At 40.1% G+C, this 25,632-nt stretch overlaps 1 protein-coding gene and 1 long non-coding RNA gene across 2 annotated transcripts in view; one reads left to right on the top strand and one right to left on the bottom strand.

The window, feature by feature from the left end:
- Nucleotides 1–25,632, top strand: part of LOC105204068 (flocculation protein FLO11) — a 200,814-nt gene that overhangs the window by 133,426 nt on the left and 41,756 nt on the right. The gene's annotated exons all lie outside the window — the stretch shown is intronic.
- On the bottom strand, nt 17,357–22,927 carry LOC120358184. Its single transcript, XR_005575134.1, has 2 exons — nt 22,497–22,927; nt 17,357–20,051 (listed from the first exon to the last, which is right to left on the bottom strand). It is a non-coding gene; the product is annotated as an uncharacterized LOC120358184 (long non-coding RNA).

The following is a 25,632-nucleotide window of genomic DNA, read 5'->3' as shown; positions in this document are numbered from 1 at the left end:
TCAGATGGCTCCAAGGGATAATTTGCTCCTTACAAGCGTAATAAATAGCGCCATTTATATAATTATTCTTAACGATCGCAGATTTACTTTCACACCCAGTTACCGGTAGAGAATGTGAACAATCATCGGCTGTGGCGGTAAGTTACATGCACAAACTTAATTAAATCGTGTATCTATTAGAGATAGAGAGAGCGAACGTGTTACGATCTTTTGCACATTGCACACCAGATTCGCCTCGCCTGATCGTGAAATAAATTGACGGGTATAATTTAAGTTCGGATAAACGTGGCAATCTTTGTCAGTCAATCACAATTAATTTTTTTCCCCCAGCTTATAATGCTTATAAAATGTCAAGCCTCAATTAGATTTATCTAATTATTTGTGCTGTGCCTGCGTTACAAACGTCGAGCTGCACACCATTAGGGAGAAACGCTTTCATTTTTTTTTTTATAATACTTTTTTCTCCGTGGCAATCATTCGAATTCCTTTTTTCCACGAGTATCGAGTTCCACGAGCGTGAGCATAAGTAAACGCGTTCCCTGTCGCTTACGCGTTTGAAATCAGGTTCGATCGTGCGATCGTACGGCCTGTCAGTCGACGATCCGTATAATAACAAGGAAAATAATCCGATGATTTTTCTTCCGTCCGAGATTCTCGGGCATACTCGCTCCGGCGGTTGCTCTGACCCACGGAAAAATGCGGTAGCGCGCGAAACACCGGTACGACAACTAGTTCTCGGGATTGCGAGAGAAGAAAACGCGCAGATGAGCGGAGTCGACGAGGAGAGAACAAGAGAAAAAGAGAGAGAGAGAGAGAGAGAGAAGGGAAAATTCCTCTCGCGTGGCGGCACGCTCGTGAATGCACTTGTCGTCCGCATGTGCGCGTGTAAGAGCGCACGGTGAACCTGTTGCATCTCGGGCGCGTGCGTGTAACAGCCGCGGCTGCAGAATGCGCCTCGACTTACGTGCCATCGCTCGATGCACATATGTTCCTGGACGTCCGGCCGGCGGCTGTTCCTGGTTCGTCGGCGATTCTCCGACGGCTTGGCGTTGCCAGACCGGGAATATCTTGCACGGCCGAGCACGTCGGAACGTCGGAAAATTAACGCAATTATGTAGGAACTAGGCAAACGTGCTCGAGTCGTGTAAATAAGTATGGAAAGAGGGGAAGCGTAGAATCCGCGAAGTGAATTACGGAATGGAAAACGGCGAAACGGAAAAAGAAATCTCTCCTTTTTACGGATGTCTTTTTTCACACTGTTGGAAAATTCTGTGTTAAATGTAACATCGCACGTCTTAAACAGTCTACTCGAATTTTTGTGTTAACTTAACACAAAATGAATATGTTTGAAAGTAACATAAGTATTATGTAAAAAAATTAACACGCAAGGTGTAACACTTCGGCACGAAAACGAAATATGAAAACACGTTTCTTCAATAAAATTGATATTTCTTTGATGTTAAATTAACACTTGGATATGTTAAAAATTTGAACAAGGACCGATTTTAACATAAATACAAATTGTTCTACTGCGTACGTTAAATCAAATGTGTAATAGTTACGAAACGATTATTTGTGTAAACATCGTAATTTTACGAATTTTAAAATAAGACTGCTGTTTCCTAAATTATCATTTGTTCGGCCGAATTGTTTACTATTGTTTTTATTTATTATTGTTTACTATCAGCTTGATTCGTAATTATTATTACGAGCAGTGGCATTTGCTACAGAATTTCTTGGACTTCTTTCGTCGTATTGTTATGAGAATCGTAAAAGGGTCAAGGGGGGCCACTAATCTCGCTGGAGAATTCTTGATTCTCTCTGGGAATGCCGACGCTGCGCGGCCGACGTGCATTTCTCTAAGGTACAATCCGACATTGGCGGCATTCGCGTCGCTGGAATTTGCATGATTAGTAAGCGATGTACCGGGCTGCTGACGAAGGACGCACCTGGCATTCTGTGTGCTGCTGCTCACGCGAATGCATCATCAGCGATGTACGAAGGGCTCGATTCTCGCAACAACCGTGCTCACTTTCCGTGAAAAACGCGATGAGAAACGCGATTCCGTCGAACGTCATAAATTTGCATTTTCACGTCTTCTCTCTCTTAGGATTATAAATAATTTTCCTCTTGAGGTTTAAATTATCTTATTAAGAATGATCAGATCAATCGTATCCATCTTAAAAAAATTTCAATTCTTTAATAATTCATTTAACGATGATCTCTTCATCGCAACGCCTCGGATTCCTAGCTTCTAGAACAAACGCAAATGTTTCAAAGTGCATCGATGTAATCTTTAGGATCGATAAAAACTTGACCAAGTCGATTGGCTCTGCCGTAGCTGTCACGCTCGTTTCCATATAATCGCTTCAATTACACGACACAATTTCCTGCTCGGACAAAGAAGACCGGGGGCAACGAGGCGGCGCATTAGATAACGCATGCATTATGCACGCGGCGCGCAAAAGCGACCGCGAGAACCTCAACGGCCATTAAAGCCCGTCGAAAAAGGTACATAGACGGATTGCAGCGCGCATCGGATGGCGAGCGAAAAAAAGAAGAGGGAAATCCGGATCAGGGCCTTATCACTCCGGCCAGGATTGCTCCCGGTAATAAGAGGAACTTCGGGCTGGCGTAATGGCCTCGAGCGTACGCGCGCATCATAAATTCATGATGCGCGCGCGTTTCCCGCGGTACATTAAGTAGCGACTTCATCCGGCGCGCGACGGTCAGTACTTGCTCGGCCGATCCTGCGAAGGGACACGCCGATTGCGCTCGCGTACCCGCAAAACCGTTGTCCTTAACACACTAACACGGTTTCACGATTTTTTTTTCCTCCTGGCGCGAGACGACGATGACGACGACGGCGACGCGGACGGCGATACGTGATTATGCTTGTGAATCGTCTCGCTCTAATTAAAGTCTTGTTTTTTTTTCTCTTTACAGGTACGTTGACCGGATGTTGATGCGTGCGGCGCCGAGAGTCGTGAGAAGACCAAGCATCGCCGGAAATGCGGTATGATGCGTTCACATTCGCTTGCGCCAAGTCGCTCTTGGGCGCTCTCGAATTGATAGACCGAGAGAAAAATTATGATTAAAATTAAGAAATTTTTTCTTTAAACATATTTTTTTAAATTGAAGTAAAAATACTTTTGAGAAGAATAAAAATTTATTTGATTTCAAGAAATGACGTTATTAGCTTTTACTAAAGTAAATAAATTATTTGTTCAAATTATTTATTTAATTGAAATAAATCACTTTTTAATTTAAAGAAATATTGATGGAATTATAAGAAATAAGTTTCTTGTTTTTTATTTAAAAATATATTTCTTTCATTTAAAAAAGGATTTTTGTTGTCCAGCCAAATTATTTCTTTGATTCTAATAAAAAGAAATAACCAAGAAATTTCTTTACATCAAAGAAACTTTTGTTTGACCGTATAGCAATGCACAAATTGAAGAAATAATACAAACAAATTTTCTTTGATTCAAAGAATCTTTTCTCTGGGTGTACTTGGGCTAATCCATGTTCTGTTAAATTTGAACTAGTTTGAGAAAAAAATTGACTTTAAAATCTATTGCTTTTTTTAACTATTGCAACTTTTTTTTACTAAAGAATAATTATTGAGATATGTCTGATTTTTATATATTTTAAGTTTTATGATAAATTAAATAATATAAAATAAATTGCAGGATAATTGGATTGCCACCCAGAGAAAAGTTTGTTGGAGTCAAAAAATTTGAATCAAAGAAATTTGTGCATTGCTACACGATTAAAGAAAAGTCTCTTTGATTTGAAGAAATTTGTTCGTTGTTCTTTTTATTAGAATTAAAGAAAGAATTTGATCAAGCAAAGCAAATCTTTTTTTAAGGAGAAATATATTTTTTAAAAAACAACTATATTATTTCTCACATTTTTGTCAGTACTTTCTTTCAATTAAAAAATTATTTGTTTAAATTAAGCAAATAATTTACTTTTGAAAAAGGTTAATAACATTATTCCTTGAAATTAAATAAATTTTTATTTTTCTCAAAAATATTTTCACTTCAACTTAAAAAAAAACCAAATTAAAGAAACGATGCCATTAATTCAAACGTAATTTTTTTCTGGGTGTAAATGAGAAAGAAAAGAATTGTAATGCTTTTTTTTTCTCTTTGTAATCCTCATACAGTCTTTTATATTCTTATTAATTTGTTGATTGTAGCGCAACTACTTTATTATAGCAGGGGCGATATATTTTATTATGCCGATATTGGATATGCCTTTAACTTTAACCTGTGTCTCGAGTTTTGAATATGACTACAGTAGATCCTTTCAAAACGCGTGACGCAGCATTATTACGCAGCTTTCCGCGTTGCGAGAGCAAGTTTCTTTTAAAAATTCTACGTGAACCATCCAGCTTAATTGATCCTTTTTGCATCCATTACGTATAATAGCCCTCGTCACGCCGCTGTTGATCTTATTATCCTCTCTTCGGTCTTCGATATTTTTGCAACTAACTGAATCATCGGAATTAATTTTTTTGGGCATCAAACCGTTTTCATCTGTTGCACTGTCATTATATTGTCAGTATATTATTAGCTTTTTCGATAGCAACATGTCAGTATATATATATTTGTACAGCGCAGTATTAATATTTATCGTGCGAAACGTGAAACTAAATTTTATTTAACTCAGGGAGAAAAGAAATTTTGTGACACGCGGAAATTATATGTCATTTACATCGCGACGTGGAAATATTGTAGATCGGGAAGTCTTTTCGCAATTCTGACTATCACGAACGAAGCAAATTCTTTGTTACACAAGTCAACGTGACGTGCTCTCTCTTCTCATCATTTCGCATGGTACATGTTTTTACGTCAAGGGACTGTCGCGGCTCTAAGATCTCGGTCGTAATCGATCGTCCAATTAGACGCAACAGCGACCATTGTTGCGAACCGTCATTTGCCGACCGATCCTTTTTCCTTCGATGATGACGAATCGCAGGTGAAAATGTCAGCTCAACGGCCTTGGATCTTATTTCGACAATTTCGCGCACGGACGTCGTTCGTAACCGAATTATCTCGTTACTTCATTAAGCAACGAGCTATCTAAGCGCAGCCCAGCGTTCATAATTAAGCGTCTCGTAACCGTCGAGTGTCGCAAAGGGAGATCGTTTTCCGTTGCCGCGCGCGGATAGGCATTATCCTCTTCCTTTAATCGCCCAAGTCGATCCTTAATGACGAAGGACTTTCGTCGACGCCCCCCCCCCCCCTTCCCCCGGGGTCGTCTGGTGAAGTAACGATTGATTGCTTGGGCAATCGTGCTATCATCCTCGATGACGACAGGCTATTATAACCACGATTCTCTCGATCCTTTCAATCTCGTTAAACACATTAGGCTCTTAGATCTTCTGTATTAGACGGGCGAACGTGAGGCGAGCAATTTGCGGACATCATTGAGGAAATTGTACTGTCATTGACTTGAAAATTAAAATGCCACGGAAAACCACCGCTTACGCTTCGATACGTAACTTTCGTTTTTAGACACGACACGATATTGATACGAAATAAAAATTCGAAATCGACATATCGCGGTTTACACTTTGTACGAAGCGCTAATGTCGATCATCAGAGCGCGTGATGGAGGGTATATCCCGCGCGATTACTATAATCGCGTAACTTGCGCAACGTATATAGGAAATTTACGTTCTGAAATAGCGTCGACGATTATTGTGTAAATTTCTCTCGGTATTATCCTAGCGCGACACTCGTCGGGTTACGCCGCGCCGGTAATACGCAATTTCCCTGACCATTAAAGCTCCTCTCCGCGACTTTCACCGGATCGCCCGGTTATTGCACGCTCCGCGATAATGCGTTGTCGCACCACGGATGCGCCATGTACGCATCTGCATTTGATTTCTGCATACGATTGCCACATGCGGCAACGTCGAGAGCGCGTGTCGGAGGAACTTTCTTCCGGAAAGGATATCCCGCGTATTTATGACGGAACTCGCACGTAACGCATCGCACGTGAACGCCGCGCGCACGTGACCTGCATGCTTACGTGAATATTCCGTGCGATGTTTATCGCACTTGCGATTTCTCGATAAAAGATAGAAATTGACGATAATATTTTCTTTTATATCAGCATGTGGAGATATAAGAGCAATTTAGATATTTTTTCGCGAAGCATTTAGATATTTAATATTTCAAGGAGAGAGTTTGCGAAATAATTTATAGCACATGAAAATATAATGTTACATTAATAAATTTGCATGAATGTAGAAGTTAATCTACATAGAGGAAATTTTTTTTTAGAATTTACCCTTGAAATCACGATGACGATGGGACTAGATAAACTTCAAAGAATTTTATTATAATTTTAGTGTAATTTAATTTTGATAAAATTTGTCTAAACTTTACTAGAATTATAATAAATTTTATTAATGGTATAAAATTCTTTGAAGTCTCTATTGTTTACTGTGATTTTTAAATTCGAAAAAAAATTCTTTCTTTATGTAGTAGAATTTAACAGAATTTAATTCAATTTATTAATATGTTATTCATTAAATATCTTGTATATGTATAAAAAATCATTAGTAATTTAGTGTATTTATTGTATATTTGCACAGATCACACGTACATGTTATCATAATATCAAATTAAAAATGACGTGGATAATATGTGCGTTTTTTTTCACGATGCGAAGAACGGTTTATTTAGCTTTTCACTATTTATTATAGCTAGCCCGCATTACGTCGACCATGATGCATGAGTGCGATGCACTTTTAGATGCACCGACCGGTGACAACGCGTCCGCGCCTGCGTTTCGTTTCGCAGCGTCTGCCGGTTTAACGAACCGATTGAAGGCCGTTCATCGATTTTCGCACGATCGGATTCTCGCAGCCGCTTCTTGTATCTCCCGTAATTTACTCGCGTGCATGACCAGCGATACAAAGTACCTTCTAATCAAGTGTCGGGTAGCTGAGGTAATAAGAGAAACAAAAGAGGTGCAAACAAACAACAACAACACATTTGTGCGTGATGTAAAATACTTTTTTTCTTATTTGAAGACATAAATTGTAACAATAATTTAACAGAATGGAACTTAACAGTGCGGAATTATAAACGAAATTTTGTAAGATGCAATTAATAAAGTAAATTAATAAGATAAATTCTCTCTAAGCATTCGCAATTAATAAGAGAAAGTCGATGAAAGGAATGCTATTTTACTGTGTTCTCAGTGCACATTTGTTCTTTATTTTTTTGCACATTCAAGATTGTTGAAAACGAGTAGGCAAGCATCTCTATTTTTCTTATTAACCTTGTAACCAGATACGCGCTGCATAATGAATGCACAACGCATACTAAACGAGGTACCAATTGGAACCAGTGATCCGGAAAGAGTTGCGACTCGAGCTGCCGCGGTAAATACATCCGATGCACCCCGATGCACATCCGCACGGTCAACCTTGCTGCTCGTGTGCTGCGTGCAGCTCGCGCGCGATCGTGAGTCGTGCATCGACAAATCGAGCCCGACTTTCGCACGACCTGCATACACCGGTGCTCTTCACCGTGGCGTGGCGTCGTCGTCGCGGCTCTCTCGTGAGCTTCTCGTGACTTACCGGTACCCTCATGGTGCGCCGCGCCACGGCAGCGTCGTCGTGTGCAGGACCGCGGCTACGAGATCGCCTAGACACGGCGGACGGGAATCTCTCTGAAAAATCGGCGATAAATGCGGATGCGCGCGGCCGACGAGAGGGACGAGAGGTAACACGTAAATGCAATATACTCTCGTCCAAGTACGGTGAGAGACGAGCCGCGATGCCGCACCGTAGATGCAGGCGCTCCGCCGACAAATATCTACCGCGATCGCGAGTTGCGAAGAGGCGGAAACGCGACGTTTGTCTTTCTTTTATAGAGTTTTTAAAATTTCTGTATATAAATGTGTTGAATGTAAATATTTTCTCGATATTTTGAGATTTCGAAGTACCTACTTTAACATTTATAATATACTGTGTAATTTGGCAAAACATATATATTTGTAATTAATTTAATGTAAAGGCGTCGAATTAATTTTTGCACTTAAATTGAATGTAGAAATTATTTTGGTATTTTTAAGTTGAATCAATTGCAAATTTATTGTAAATTTAAATATTTTCTCACTATTTTGAGATTTTTAAGTACCTACTTTAACATTTATAATATACTGTGTAATTTGGCAAAACATATATAGGTATTTGTAATTAATTTAATGTAAAGGCGTTGAATTAATTTTCGCACCTAAATTGAGTGTAGAAATTATTTTGGTATTTTTACGTTGAATCAATTGCAAATTTATTGTAAATTTAAATATTTTCTCGCCGTTTTGGGACATACACGTACGTACGTACGTACATGGCAAATGCAATGTAGGCACGTGATACACATCATAAATAACACAAGTGAATACAAATCAATTAATGGATCTGGCTACACGGCTATTAATTATTCTTCGTCATAATTGATGATTATCACCGAGTACGTGAATACACGTCGCTTCTCATGGACGTTCTTCGTGCAAACGACGATTTAAAACGGATAATAACAATCAATGTATAAATTTCCATTTCGCCTCTTGCTCTCTTCAGCGCGTACGGTGATAACATCGCTTATTGTTGCATCGCTGACGATTCATCGATCACAATGAGATTCGATCGATCCTAGTATTCAGGTTTATTCGCAAGATCGATCGTCTGTTGGCGGCGATTTTTTGCGCGTGTCTTTACATCGCTTCAATCTTTACCGTAAATTCTGTTTCTCCTTTAGCGGGTTTTTTTGTGCGAGTGAAGAAGTGTATAAAGTTTTCGCAGATGTATCTCTTTTTATAGATACCGATCCGGCGTTTCCTTACAAAAACGTCTCGAATTTTAGCTACTAAGGCATGAACGTTTTGTCCTGCAAGAAAATGCAATGAAAATGTAAATTCAACCTCGTAATTATTGCTTTAGGAGTACAGTCTATCGCTGTAATCGCTTTAATAGCCGCTTTCGCTGCGATGGGATACCTTTCTAGTCGCGATGTGATGAGCGCCGTTGCATTAATGACGAGTTTTATGAGAACGCGAGAGGGCTTTGCCTTCAAGAGGGAAGGCAAGGAAAGTCCATCCGTTGATTTAATCAACCGCTTATAAACGCGTTTAGGTACCGATAATAAATTCTTTCTACGAAATTACTCATTAACATTGGCGAGCGAAGATCTTGAAGTACAATGAAGCGCGATAACATATCGCGGTTTAATAAAACATATAATTACGGAGAGATACGTGTGTCTCTGATGTACGCACGTTGAATTATAATTATTGCATTCGACACTTTTATTCTGGCGTACAAAGGAAATAATTATTTAACGAAAGGAAATATTAATACAGCGATGGAAACATATTTTGCGACGTCAGCAAAGTGGATGAAAGGAATTTGCAGGCAGTTGCGTGTTTAATTGCGCGTGATGCTGGGGCAGATTACTCGGCACCTTTTCACTCGGGGATGTCGAGAGTTATTCGTCACACGTGTTGAATCTTTAAGTTATCCTTTACCGGCGAAGAAATTGCGCGTCCTTGCGCACGGGCTTGGAGCCCTGGCACCAATTAAAATTAAATACGCGCGCGTTTCTTGTTAACAGTCTCGGTCGCACTTTTATTACCGAAGCTCCAGTCTAACAGTAACGCCGGCCAATTTTTCAGCAATAATTTACTCAAATGACCTCGTGCTTTTGTTACGCGTCCCTTGTAGATTACACGTGAAGATTGAAAACTCGCAAAAATATTACGGACTTTTAATTTCGCGCCTTTCGACGTTCATATAAATTCTGCCACTGTAAAATTGCGATTTTTCGATCGCACTCAAGAGCAATCGTCGCCTCTCAAAATACGTCTTGACACGCTGTTAAATGAAAGCAATTTGCTTCCCCGCTTTTTTTTTAAGCAATAAATTCATTAATCTTATTCAAATTAAAATTGAGGTTTGGATATATTTAAAGCATGTCTTGTAAAACTTTAATCATATATTTACTTTAGCTCTTATTTTATAAGAAAAACCCTTGAAAAACATTTTATGCTAGACAATGTTTTTCTCATCTTTGATGAAATTTGTTAATTTATAATGATCTATCTTGCAGATTTTTTTTAAAATAAAAATTAATTATTAATGTAGAGCATGTAAGCCTAGCTCTCCGTTCAGACCCTCTCAATATTTTTTTGACATTACTATTTATAAATCAAAGAAACATTGAAGAAGACTCGAACCTAGGATCGAAACGTCCGTTGTAATGTAACAAATAGTAAATATCTCCAATTAGCGAAAAACAAAAAGATACTTAAACAATAACGGCATCAACACCCAGTTAGGCTTGCACGCTCTGTGTTAATAAATAATTTATTAGAACAATAATCAGCTTATAAAATTAAATCGCACGTGTCCGGAGAAAATTGTTTCTTTTTAACACGCTTCTTATTTATCGTCGCGAATAATTGTTGACTGCGAACGTGCAGCGCGCCGTCCGACAAATATTTGCGCACATCGCCATGTCAATCGAACGATGGGCCAAAGTGGCGGCAATGAACTCCGAAAAAGCGACTGGCCGAATCTCGCGCCGTGCCGTTGTTTATCGCGACGCATTAACTTCGGCGCCCGCTGACGACGACGACGTGGGGGAAGCCATTCGTCTCAGCCGACGCACTTACAGCGAATCCTTAAATTATCCAACGGGGATAAGAAGAAGACGAAGAGGAGGAACTAGCGTGTGTGTGTCCTCGCGGGGCCCGCGCGGAATTGCTGCCGACTGGTCGCGACCGGGCTCCAATTAAAATAAACGCGTTCACCGCTTTTCTTGTCACCGCGCCAAGCGGTGACGACCAAGGGTCGAAGCTACCTCGTCACCTGACTCTGCACCAGAACGGCCGAACCCCGCCGCGTCGACCGCCTCGCGGTCGTTCTCTTCTTGGTTCGTTTACTCCGCGCGAGTCATCCTCTTCGCGTCCGCACGACGCTCGACGTCGCGCCACGCGAGTCATTCTCTTCGGCGTTGTTCTCCTTGGATCATTCGTCTCCTCGTTGTTCTCCTTGAATCGGACTCCTCTTCTTCGCCGTCATCGCCGTCTTCTTCTTCTTCTTCTTCTTCGTTGCAGTGGGATGGACAGCGCGCTTCTGCACGCTCTCCATCCGTTTCCCACTTTCTGCTATCATTCGTATTCCTTATTCTTCGAGATGAGATGGGGGATAACGATAAAAACGTTGTGCGTTTATACGTGCGATCAGCGTGGTAAATAATCCATTGTTTGCTTCATTGTCAGATACGTGTACGAGGAAAAAGAATTATTAGAATTTTATTATTAATTCGAATGGAACGTAAAGAAGATGGCGAAAATAATAGAATAGAATTGAATGGGGTTTATTTCTTCAGCTTTCACAGCGAGAAAGCACTTGGTTTACAACTTTTACTTAATACACTCGCGCATCCATATCTTCATACTATTACCTAAATTCTAGAATTAATTGCCTTACGACTAAATGTTTTCATGGCTAGTTCCGTATTGTTTCTTGTCTCTTTAAACTATGTTACATAATTATAATCATTGTTTCACTTCCATATTTTATCCTATGTTATTTTACGTATCTCTGCTTTATGAAGGTGACGAATAACCAAGGTAAAGTGAATTTTTTCTTTTCAAATTGAAATTAGCTTTAGTATAATTACATAAAATTTCGTGAAGAATGCTACTGATAGTTTTGATAGTTGAAATTAATAGACTCGAGTGTCCAGAGAGATTAGCTTGTGCCTAGTGGCGTTTGTTTGTTATTCACGCGGAAGAGCGAAGACGAAAACGCCCAAGTCTCTTAGATCGTGGAGAATCAGCTGAGCCGCGCGGCCGTTTGTGTCCGCAAATGGACGCAATTTCCGAGAGGTTGCCTCCGTCAGGCAAAAAGCTTGAAAGACCTGGCCGCGTGTCGTGTGTGCACGTCGTGTCGGCCGAACGGCCGCGCAGCAACGTCAGAAGTCAATGCCAGGAGTGTCGTTAACCTTCTTCGCGGCAACATATGGCATATATCCTGACGAGGGGACATAGAGAAGAAGACACCGGGCGCTATGAGAAGAGGCACGGGAGAGTCCATCGCGACGCTCGAAGCGACGGCTGAAGAATGCTCGGCAGCATCCGAAGTATCGCGTTTATGATTATTATATAATCGAATGGCACGTTCCTCGCTTTTATAGGTATCAAGTTGATTTGAGGAACGTGTTACGAGAAGAAAGAAATGTTAAGTAGGAACGTTAGGTGAAAGAAAAAGACAGAGATGGATAAATATTTTTTTTTTTACCAAGCCCGAGGCAATCTTTCGATCGACGACTCGTTAAATCGATCGCGTTCCTCCTCTTGGGCGAAGACATCAACGGTTTCCCGATGACGAAATTATCTCCTCCCTTCGCGGAATCGAGTTGGCTTCGGGATTTCGTGCGCGTGTGAGCATTGCGTCGTTGCAGCTGTCTATATAGGAAGGAGATGCACGCGCGGAATACTGACGAAGGGTCGGGGATGGAATAATCAGCCGCAGATTCTGGGTTCCTCTCGCGACGCCGCTCGGATATAAATACCATGTTGTTATCTCGGCCGGTTGCAACGTACGACGATGCGTTCGAGATAGCGAATGGCCGGCACGTCGCGCCTGATGACCAGGCGTCGAGTCAGGTGGCCCTACAAACTGTCATTTAAATATACATGAAGCTGAGGGATGGGATCCTTCCGACGCGGCGGGATGCGAATTCGAGCGCGTCGTGTCGATTACAAATTTGCCGATTTTCCGCGTGCCAGCCCTTTCACGACGTAAAGTAACGATTTCATAGTTTGAACAGGAATCTCTCGCGATCGTAGCCATCGATTCTCCAAGAGCGATGGTACCGAGGTTATTGTTTTTTTCTCTCTTTTTTTTTATTTAATTTTATCGTGAGCATTATTAAATGCAATGTATACGGAATTCGAGATGAAAATTACGAACAGGGATTTATTTGTAAAATCCACACTTGTTCTTTTAATTATTCTGTCAATTTTTTAACAATTAATTGTATAACAGTTAATTGTATTTTTAAATAAATTTTGAAAACACAAAAATGAAGAAATAGAAATAGATACCGTACAGCTTGAGAAGATTTTGGTAATAAAATTATTAAAAGCTAAAAGTTATCAAAATTTAAAAACTGAATGCTTCTCTAGATTTATTCTTTTTTTCATAATTAATAACAAAAAATTTTGATCGCAAGTGTTTTTTGCATGAATATTTATTAGAGTTTTATTAGCAATTTTCATTTAATTGGTAATGCTACTTCCCGAATAAATTTGCAAATAAATACTGCAAAACGCGATTTTATGTAAGAATCAAGAGGGGAAAAAAATTAAATAACTTTTAAACAATAACTGAATTGTGCTCAAATTTTACACAGATGTTCAAACGTAACACTAGAATATTTTATAACATTTTTATATTTCTGGTGATGTTTTAAAATATGATCCGTACATTCTTAAAAGTTCGACTGAACTTGTAGCCGCGAGATGCATTTTGCAGCTGCAACTTGTATACGAAGTGCATTCTTCATAATTATTACTCCGCAACGGAAAAAAACTCTGGTCATTTCAGACGAACTTCGACTTCGCGGAAAAGTACTACACTCTTCGAAGGCATGTTTCGCGTCCGTTCCCCGTGAAGCATCGCAGGATGCATTGCGCGGCTGCACCTGCAGCGCGTCCCGGAATATAGGCAGATGTATGCGCTATGTCGTAAACGTTTAGTTTCTGCAGAAGCCGCCGGCTCCTATCATAGACATGTATTAACGGCTGGTGGAGTCTCAACATGCGATATGTAACCCGAGGCAAAACGCGATTCAGCGGGGAATTAATTCGCGCGTTTCTGAAACATTCGAAATTTTTACCGGCGCAGTGTGAGATTTCTTTGTACGCCGCATGCTCGATGAGATGAATTGTAGATAGAATATGTCGCTGAGCAACGATAAGATTTTTTATCATCTTAAATAAGATGGTTGCTGAAACAGAGACACATTATTTTTGTTATTATGTCACAAATCGGGATAAGTTTTATAAATGAAGATAAATTTCATAAATTAAGATAAAACATGTTTCATTACGTATATTTATGAACTGTGCATTTTTAAATATGGTCTCGTAATAGGAATGTTTTTATCCCGAAAGTCATATTGACTCATATATTTTGTGGGAAACTAATTTTAACAGAGAGAAAACGTTTCCCGCGTCAATCATACTACACGTACCCGTGACGCTACGTCTAACCATGCACTCGAGTGCATCGTCTTGTGGCGCAGCCTTGAACGATCAACGAAGGCCAAGGTATACATAGCGTCGGGGCGCTAAAAAAAGGCCCGCGCGGAGCGGTAGGCTCGGTTCACCGGCCGCGATAATTAGTAGCTCGCCGATTTTTCCAGAGGGACATAACTCATCATCCGTCAACGTAGGCTACCCGCTGAGGGACTTCGGAGAGAAGGAGAGAGAGAGAGAGAGATGAGGAGAAAGAATATGCTGAACGCGCGTGCAGGGAAGCTCCGTCATTTTCTGTGCGATTTCCCAAACAAATTACACGGTGCACGCTAGACCCCGTCGCTCAACGTAGAACCTGCAATTTAACCCGGAGATCTATGTGTCTTCTTCCGAGAGGAGGAGATAAGGCAGCGTCGTTATTATCTTCCGTCACGGTGAGGCATCCTTCTCGAAAGGAAAATCACGTTGGCGAGCGCCGCGTAGTTTTGTTTGGAAAAGCGGGAAATTCCTTTTTCATATTATCTAACTTGTGTGGCTGGCCGTCGAGAAAATTGTCGGCATGAAAGCGATAGGAAATGAACTGGGAAAATCTCACGCGAAAGGAATGGGCAGGCGTGGGACGAAATTGCGAAAATCTCACGTGGAAGAAAAAACGATGCACAAAATAAACTTGAGGAAAGTTACTGTAAACTACGCAGAAAAAAATTATTATTAAATCAACAATTCATTGTTTTATATATAAGCAAGAATATAAAATCTTGGAAGAATTTATAATCCTAAACAGACATCATTTTGCTTACATAAAGAAAATTCTTTTCTTCATGTAAGCAAATTATGTCTGTTTAAGATTATAAATTCTACCGGGAAAATTTTAGATTTTTACTTATATATGAAACAATGAATTGTTATTATAATTTGATACTAATTATTTTTTTTATGTATCTAGAAAAAAATCTCTATGTAGAAAAACATTGTGGATGTGCAACTTTCTGCGTACAAATTTAATCGTTCAATAAAGTTTTCTCTCATTTGAAATGGCAGAAGCATTAATTATTACTATAGGCGATTCAAAGTTAGCCGAAGAAAAGAAACTCATACATATAAGATGCACTTTTTGTTGTAAGAATTGAATAACACGATCGCGAAGTTGATAAAAACAGTAACAAAGTTCGCCCGTCAGTGAAAAGTGCTCGATTGCTCAAGCCCTCGATTTTTGCAGCTAAACGCAACTTGTCATACTTTGATGTCGATATCTGCCGTGCGTGTATCTACCTACGCGTGTCTACACGTCTTGAAGTATAATTTGCATAATTACACACGTACGTGGGCAGAAGTATGTAAACGACGTAACCATTTTTAAGAGCTTTGAGTGCCGCCATCGCTTTTTATCGAAAGAAAGGAAGGGGAAGAAGTCGCTCGTTAAATCGCAAAGAAACAAAATGGGGATTTCTGTTGGAATCGAGCCGCGATCCCGCAGGGGTGACCGATCCGCACAGTCATTTGGCGAACCCGCGGACTCGAGCTCAATACATTGCGAACATTTAAATACGTACACGTACACAGAAAAATTTTCTTTTATTTTATTTCAAGCAGATATATTTATTTTAACATTATGTCTCTGATTTAGGAAAATATTTCCCAAGTTTAAAAATAAATTATTTTATGCTAGCTAATATTTAAATCAAGGAAATGATGTCGAAATAAATATATTTATTTGAGCATAAGATTTTTTTTTCTCAATACGTTGTTGTAAACGGTACTAAAGGAAACATTCGAGGAAAAACAGAATACAACCTAATTTACAAATAATAAAAATAAGATAAAAAGGGGTAGGGCAGTGAAAAATAACTCTTGTTTTTTTCATCTTTTAATTAAAAAGTTGAAGTAAGAGAGATACTTTTAATCTCAGGGTAATAGAAATGAGAATAAAAACAAGAGAGGGCTCGGTATAAGTGGAGCAAGACAGAACTTTATTTAGTCGTGTTTTCTAATAAAAAAAATAATAAAAAAAAGATCGAGCCGCAAGAGTGACTCGGATGAAAGTACGACGATTGCCCAAGAAGGAACTCGGAGTAGCTATCGTACGTTTTCCAGCGGACGCGTACGATTGTTACGAGGTACATATGCGCGCGCGTGATTAAGAGTTGTATTAAGGCAATACCGAATTACTAGAAACTTGTATCGCGAGCGGTTCTTATTATTTACGCGCACCTTCGCCGCGCTCTCTTATGGATATCTCGCAGCGAGGCGCAGCTGCGCTCGAATGCATTAATGCAGGTACGTCATGCGGCGCGGGAAGCGATCATCAAGGCGTATACTAGAGGACGTCTAGAGGAGCGCAACTCTCCGCAAGTAGCAACGTTGACAGACGGTGAGTTACGTCGCAGGAGAAAAATCGGATTTAACTGTCTGGACTCGGCGACGTCAACGACTCGCGCTCGACGATTAAATCCTTGGGAATTTACTTCGTCGCAAAATCGCGACGTCGACGCGTTAATTTCAATCGCACACGCGTACGGACTCAGGGAGCATAGTAACAATAATAATAAATAAAATGTAGTATAAAATAAATAACGTGGTATAAATTTTATATTTAATACAATTTGATTTTTCGTTTAATATACATCATAATATATAATTTAATATTTTATGATATTTACAAGGAAAAAGATGGTATTAATGATAAATTTATGCTTAAATATAATATAGATTCTTTTATCATATTTATGCAATGTTACCCGACAATTGAATGCAATTTGATTTTTACTTTTTGTTTCGCAAAGATATCGAGCGATTACGTGTCCTCGACATTCTTGGGGGAAAATCGCGCGAAACGCACGTACACAACAGCGATTGCATCGTACTACAGGATGCACCGGATAGTGCATCCCGGTCGGACGCGAATGCCTCTCGTTACAGCACTGACGTACGTACCCACACGCGCATATCGTCTCGTAACTCGGCCGTTCACTTTTATTATTTGCCGTTTTACGGCAGGAAGTCATTACCGCATGCAGATTCGCGGTGTGCCGAAGGCCGAAGGGCAATCGCGGAAGGGGAGGGGGAGTTGAGTAAAAACGAGCCGCGCATACGGCTCCCTCGTATGCCTTCGACGGCGAAGCAGGGGATGAGGCACGTACGTTCGTATGTACGCTTTTGATACGCTTGTACCCGGGACGAATCCAGTTTCCTTGTTAAACGTAAACGTCGCGTTCTAGAGACGTTACATAATAAGGCAAAGGATGTAATGCCACGACTCACCCTGTGATTCTACCGCTATAATTACAGAGTGCATGCACTTTCGGTCTTTCTTTATTGTAGCTTTCGAGAGGTATTTGTGTTTCGCTTTCATGAAATATACGTAATAAATAGGTAATAAATGCTATAACGGAGATAGATAATAAACGCACACGGAGAGAATTTTTTTTTAGATTTTATAGTACCCTTTCAAATCACACAGTCGTGAAACAACTTGGTATTTCAAAGAATTTTATGCGATTTTCTCTGAATTATCAATATCTGCTACAATAAAATATAGTTACGGCCGAATTATTAAAAATATGGTTAAAATTTACTAAATTAATTTTTACTAAAATTATTAATTTTTAAACATTAAAAATTATTGATTAATTTATTAATTTTAGTAAAATTTTTTTATAATGTCACGTCCTAGAACTACTATAATTTTGAGAGTAAATTCTAAAAAGAATATTCTGTATATAGTGATATATAATTGCGCTATTGTTCTGCTTCTCAGAGATTATTGTTCTTCTAACAATAACAGCAATTCGCCGCTGATCTAAGATTGTTGTTGCAAACTCGTGTCAATGAGTGCAACTCGTCTTAAATAAAAATGAACTATCGGTAGAAATAAAGTATCGGACGTTGACGTTGGTTACTCTTTCGCTTCGCATAAGTGCATTTGAAAATCACGCCCATTTATCATCTCGGTCGGCCGAAGGGTAGTTACCGCGGCGAGAGAGAAATAGGAAGATTGACGTACAATGCTCGCTGAGATGATTCAGAACGGGTAATCCTTGGCGAATTTTTTTCGTCATTTTCTGCGCGTGATTCAGTTCCAGCCGACGCATATTATGCATCAAGCGGTGCAAAGACCTGTGCGAGAATCCAAGGCTACTCACGCCGGCTTGAGTAACGAATCGTGACATAGATATCGATGTTCCGGAAAGAGCCAATACTGAACTGATACGGACGACCTAAATAAGATGAAAGATTGATTTTCTTAGAGTTTTCTTTAAATTATATTATATAACGCGGATAGGAAAATTAAAAAATGATCAAATTGAGGTGAAATAGTTTAGGATTTTTTAAAACGGCATCTGATTTCACACAAACGATAGAAATCACAACGCAAATTTACGCTACGAATTTTAGTTTTTATTATTTTTTCTCCAATTATTGCATTTTTTTTTTTTTTTTAGTGATAGCTCGGAGATTACCCGGTAATTATAGAATTTAAGATTCTTTCTGTCTTCGTTCATTGTTCTCCGCCCAGTGTGGAATGCGAGGTGGTCGCGGACCCGTTCACAGGTTCGTGGGATAAATAGCCTGCTCAAAAGAGAAAAATGGCCGACAATGGTCAGCCTGGATACCAGGACGTACGAACGGCCAACGGCCTTTGGGTAATCTATTCGATTACCACGAATCCTCATATTCTTAGTCTCCCTTCGCGAGGAGGCCTCCATTTCCCCAAAGGAGAAAGAGACACCGGACTCCCGGGACCGTGTTCGCAAATTCTTTTCCCGATCCACGCGCGGGGAATCCCATGTATCGCCTCCCTTCGTTTCGGGACGTAAATCCTCCCTCGGGGCCCCGGGATCTCGCGCCTGACGCCTGAGGAACAGCTCGGTTTCTCAGTCTCGATGCAAAGTCGCTAAAACAGTCTGTGTCTTTCACTCGTCCTACTATTTCAAAGTGGCGAGGCAAACTCTGCAGGTGAGCAACTGAATTCAAGAGATTCATTGAACTATGCGTGGACGGGTTATCATAAAATTAACAACTCATTACATCATTACATCTTATTCATTATAGCGTTATTATACAACTATGTATTATTAAGTGTAAGACAATAAACAAGCAAAGGAGCGGCAAAGCCGTGTCTCGAGCGGGGAAGCGCAACTTTCGTCATTACTCGTAACTCTATAGGCCTCCGGACGAAGGGGTCGTTGCATTCTAGAGACGATCCTTATACGATCGAAGCCGCAAGGCGGCATTGTCTTAGCCTTTTTCTTGGCCTCTAGAGGAGGAGGCTTCTCGCGTGCGAGTTATATAACAAAATGGCCGTACGTACTCTTCCTTCAGCGTCAGTCGCTACGCGTGGCCGTGGATGTGTGCGTGCATGTGCACGTACGTGTTCACGCACACGCGTATCGATACGAGTCATCGTGTCGGCACGTAAGGTAGGAAGGGTTTCTATGGGACCCTACGTTAGGCTAGGTCTTAAGTCGTTCGGGTCTTTAACCGAGCTGAGGGAATGCCGGTCGGCTAGAGACAGATCGCGCGACCACAGTAGAAGCGATTCGTGCTATCATTTTCAACCACGGTAATCAAGAGAGGGAGAGAGAGAGAGACGCAAATAGTGAATGAAGTCGATCACCCGTCGCCACTTCGTTCTGCATGGCTGAGCGTTTTTGCGTCGCGAAACAAATACCTGGTGGAAATCAGCGGTTTCGTGGGCAACAGGTTCTTCAAGGTTTCGACAGATGATCTTCGCCCACAGAGATACAGATATCCTAAAATAAGGAAAGAAATTCTCTTAGTTATTTAAATAACGAGAAGGCTGTACACGGTCTAAAGCGGATCTTTAATTATCTGGGCTGAATAATTATCTAGGCAAATGTTTACAAACATTTGCAGGATTCCCCAAACTTAAGATTCACGAAAATTAAAATTGCTAATCAATCTTTTGTTGCGTATCTATGTTTTATACGCGTGTTAGTATTAACAATGTTGCTTAAAGTAGTTGGGAGGAAATTTTTGGAATAACTCGAAGTGCCAAATCTTTTTTCTCGAGTGAATTAATAATTGTACATTTAACACACGCATGATTGACAAGAGAAATTGATAGGTGACTTTAAAGACTTCTCTTCACAAGAACCTATCCGCGGAAACTTTTTGCGTAGTTTTCGATAACTTTCTGGTAGCTAGAACCTGTCATCGCGCGCGTCTCTGTGTCACGGCATTTAGCATCGAAGAAATCCGTATCAAAAGAACGCCTAATCCTGTTTCTCGCGCCTCCTCTCGCAAGAAGCAATTTCAAAGGAACCGTTCACGAGACGGTCGCGAGGGAGACTTTGCTCTTGAATGGCCGGGACTCGTTTCATTGTTTGGCGCACAACGCGCCCGCGAATAAAACGGTACAATCGATTATCCGTGCGAGGATAATCGCGCGCGCGCTTGAAGGTCTCCTCGCGTACGAGACGAAACTCTAGGCGTGTCCTTCCGCTCAAAGGATTCTCATTGCACGCTGCACTCCTTTCGTTCTTTCCGAGAGCGTCACTCTCCTTCGGCGAGATCGATAAAACGGACGTCCGACGGCGAACTCCTCTCGTTCTGCTTCGATAAGATCGACGAGCAATTTGTGGTATCGCAGGCGTCGCTGCGTGCACACGAATGCGTGCTTCTTTGTGCAGCCGGATCGAAGGTGCGGACGGTCGTTTTAGCGAAACAATGCCGATATCGTTTTCTAAAGATCCGTAACAAATTCCAATCATTTTGTATATAAATTATACTTTTGATACGCAATTCACGCCTTAAGCAGGACGAAATAATACCTTCTCAACGTACAGTCACGATTGCGATAGCGCTGTGAGTTCAATTTTCCAGAATAATAAGTTGGATATTAGACCGTGTGAATAACGCAAGAAACAAGAGAGGGTGCCATTTCTCGATCGAAGCGGATTCTGGCGCTCAATAATATTTTCATATCAATTATTGAATATATTTTTCACTTCTGTAAATGTGTAAATTGTGTGCCGATATTGTCAGACTTAAAAACGCAATCGTTAAATGAAGCTGGAAATAACATCTCAATTTAATTGTCAAATTCAATAGTGATACTATAAGCATCTTAAAACAATCTATAAGCGACTGGAAAATATATTTAATAATTGATGTATAATTATTATTAAGCACCAATATCCCTCTTACTTCTTATTTCAATTTTCGAGCTAAGCGCGTTAGAGAAACTTAATGACCAGAGATTACACTGATAACCTCAGTATCCCGTAGCCCGGTCTAATCACTGGGTGTAATCCTTTATGTTATTTACGATTCCTCGCCGCGCGCGCATAGAGCGGCTATCGTTACAGATTACGGGAAAGTTACGCAACCAATTTGAGTATGCGATTACGCGTGTGAAGATTCGTTGAGAGCAGGCGAAGATGAGGCGATACGTCTTCGCTGACCGCAGATTCTGATCACGCTAAGATTCCGCGTCGGTCTTAGAGGCCGCCTAGAAGCGGCCGTCGAGAGGCCAAACGCGAAGTCGGGACGACTTGTGTAATCTCCGACATGCTTCGGCGTCCTCTCACGAAGCGAGTGCAGCTTCGGCACGTCCGTCTATGATTCCTCGGCGACGTTCCTCGAGCGCTATAACCATGGCGAGAGAGGCAATCTCTTTAAATATTACGTGGATATACCGTGCGTGCCGAAGAAAGTGAGCGGAACGTAAGAAGGGATCTGTTTGCTCTAATGAGCCTCGAAATTAAAAAAATAGTTCCTAGAAATTTTAACAGGAAGATAGAAGAATAAATATGTATGAGAATAGCCTGGAACAGTGATCGAAGAATTTTGTTATTTTACCAACGAACAGTTTTGAGGAAGTAATTGAAAATTGCGCTACATGGATTTGAAAATAATTTTGTCGAACAAAATAATTACTGTGGGACACTTAAACTGAATGTTGAAACTCTTTTGTAGCATTTATCATCATGCTCGAGCGTTTTACACGTAATTAGTTTGATGATCTAACGAAATTACTTTCAAATTTGTATCTGATTACATTCTTAATATAAATACTTTAAAATGCGTAGCTTTTGAAATTGTTTGAAACAAAGTTATTTTTTTAAAAGACATTTTCAATGAATAAAAAAATTTTCTAAAAAAAAAAATAGGAGAAAAGATTAAAATATTCTCTGTTCCGAGATGTTCAATGTAATATTTTTCTGCCAGCTTACATTTCCGCTGTGGTAGTCTTTAAAATCGATTAGATTCAAGTCTCGAGGAGTCACGACGCGCTCCTGGAGGAACGAGGAGAAACGGCGTGTGTACCCGGTACTAGTATTTCTTCTTTCAGTATTCTTCCTCTCTCCTGCAGGTCTTCTCTCTCTCGTTCCCTTCCACTTCTGACCGTTTTGCGATTCTGCTTCCAGCAGACGGAACTGCCGGTATATCAAGCGAGGGAACCGGCGCGCGGCGCGGCGCTTTCCTCAACAGCACTCGTCCTAGCTACCTCCGCGTCCTGAAACTAGTGATTTCCCGGTGTCGAAAGTTTATTGCTGTCGACCGTTTCCCGACAACACCGGTTCTCGGTGTTGCGACGCGCGGAGAACCGCACGCTGCACTCGATTCTCAAACGATGTTTGCTTTAAGTTTAATAACGGCCTTATCCCGGTATAAAGTTACAGAAGAGAGGATAGGGTTACAAATTCAAATAGTTCCAGGTGCATTAAACAATTTTTATTAATGAAAATATTATATCTTTGGACTTTGCTTCTATAATCGATGATTGATATGGCACTTGACTCTAGCATTTAACTCCAATGCTCTAACTCCAATGCTCATCTTGAACATCAGAACAATATTCGAGTATACTCTTTATGCATTTCTTTATTATGCTTGCAGCTTGAAAAAAATGTGCAAAGTGCATATGCAGAACACTTTTTTCCGCATGTACATTTTTTTTATCAATACGCGTTGCGCAAGCGATATGACAAAGTGCCGTCAACAGTGTCATAATTTAAAGTTGTGTGTCACGGAAAGAAAAAAGAACGGGAACGTCTCGACGGAGACAACGGCGAAGTTATTTATGCAGCCATGCGGCTTTTGCATTAAGCAGTGGCACATCGCGGACTGTCTCGAATCGCCCGACTCTGAATCATTCATTCGTCCCATACTGTCTGCGCTGCACCGTCGTGATTCCATTGTCGTTTCCCCGCGTACATATCGCGGTTAATATCGCACGATATGCTACACAATACACTGCATCGTCGAGGCGTAGGCAGAACACGATCGGGAGAGATTTCTTCCACGGGAACGATCTTCGTGTCGCTCGCTAAAACGTCGCGAGCCATTCCGTTTGTTTCGCTTAAAACATCTCATTCGCGAATTTTTACTTATTATTAAAGATTCTCAAATTTAAAATTATAACAATGGCAGTGAAAGTTTGATGAGATTCAAAATCGAATAAGAGCTAAATTAAGGCAATCCCGAAAACATTTTTTATATATAATTATATACCAAAATATATAATAAAAGATATATTATATAATTATATATAATTAATTATACATGGACATATATAACTTGAGAAAAAATTTTTACATATAATTATATATTTATTTATATACAATCATATATATATATATTAGAATTGATAAATTTGTATTTGCATCCAGCGCAATTTTTTTATATATAATTATATATGAAAAAAAAAATATATATTGATATTTCATATATATTAAATTATGTATAAAAAATTTTTTTTCTTTGAAAAAATAAACAAACCGCGCTGGATGCAAATGCGAATTTATCAATTCTAATTAACATCAATTTCAATTATTATACATAACGTATGTTTGATTCTCAAATTTATTTGAGAATCAGATTTTTCATCGCAGTTTCTGCAAACATCTTACGAGCTAGAGTTCGGTGCTCCATTCGCACAAAGAGAGCTTGTTCGTCGTCAATGACGGTTCCTCGGAACGCGCGCGTCTGTTAGCGAGCATCGTAAAGTCGCCCGAGCGTAGAACGCAAATTCGATTGACACTCTACTTTTTTCGAGTAGAAATATCTGTAATAATATCGACGAGGCGTGCGCAAGGTCGCGGCACGCCGAGAGAGGACTCCGAACTTATTGCTTCTCGCGACCGCGTTCTCCCGCCTGGAATACCAACAATGTGCTGGAGCCATGCGCTCGCGTGTAAAGCAAGGGCTATCGATATGTGCCGATCGATTTAATATATCGGCACGGTTGCGCAACGGACGCTGCCGTGCATTCACCCTGAAACCTGCACTTGCTCTCGCCGACTGTGCGAGAATAAGGTGTCGGTCGTGAGCGATACACGGGGATATATTCGCGGTCGATCCCCCGATGCGAGATACCGCGCTGTGCCGATTGTTTATTCAGGACTCTCTCCGTGGAGCCCTTTATATTATTGCTAACGCGGCAGACGTGGCTCCCGTCGAGGCTGATAATGGTAACTGATACCGTTCCCGAGTCTCATCTCTATGAGAGATGAGCGAGAATGTGAATGAAGAAGATATGAACATTTTGAAATTGAATTTTGAATTCAATTTTGAAAGATCAAGAATATTACTACCTCAAAGTGTGCAAAAGCAATTTGAATTATTAGAAAAAGATCAATAAAGAGCAAAAAAAGAGTCTAAGGTGTAAATACTAAATTAAAAATATAATTGAATTTCAATCTCTTATATCATAAAATTTAGGATATGGATGCACATTTTGGGCTCACTTGCCCTTCTTCAGCATCTAAGATATCTGTAGGATGATTAAAGTGTAATCAATAATAAAATAATTAAAATAATATTACTAATTAGTATAACAAAGAATCAAGTATGCCAAACGCTTTTTTATTGCGTCGAACACTTCTAAAAAATTATTTTTAGACCACAGTCACGCAAATGGTGAATTTTTAGGTTCATAAGAGATTTTCTTGCAGACTTTGATGGATCACATCTTAAATAGTCTCATTAATTTTTCTCGAAAATTGATAGATCAAAATTTTGAAATTAATTAAAGTCACCGATTCACTTACTTCATTTGCAGCTAGATCATTTTTTTTTTTATTCAAAGAATAGTCACCTGTGTGGGCCGAATAGACAAATTGCATTTGTCGATGCAATGAATATCGAGGAGATGTAATACGCGTTATTTTCAAGTAGTTACAATGAAATATATGTAATCTTCGGACGAACGTGTGTAATTTGAATCTGTATACATTTATTCATATACGTGTAATTATCTCGGCGGGTAATGACGATAATCGTAGGCATTTACCTTCGCGCGTCCCCGTCACGGTGACTAATATTCATCTTCACCCCTGGTGCTCGCGCGAATTTTTGCGGTTCGCC

The sequence above is a fragment of the Solenopsis invicta genome, chromosome 6 (genome assembly GCF_016802725.1).
Source record: "Solenopsis invicta isolate M01_SB chromosome 6, UNIL_Sinv_3.0, whole genome shotgun sequence".
Classification (NCBI taxonomy): Eukaryota; Metazoa; Arthropoda; class Insecta; order Hymenoptera; family Formicidae; genus Solenopsis; species Solenopsis invicta.
The sequence above is the reverse complement of the archived record's forward strand: the minus strand, read 5'-3'. Positions and strand labels throughout refer to the sequence as shown.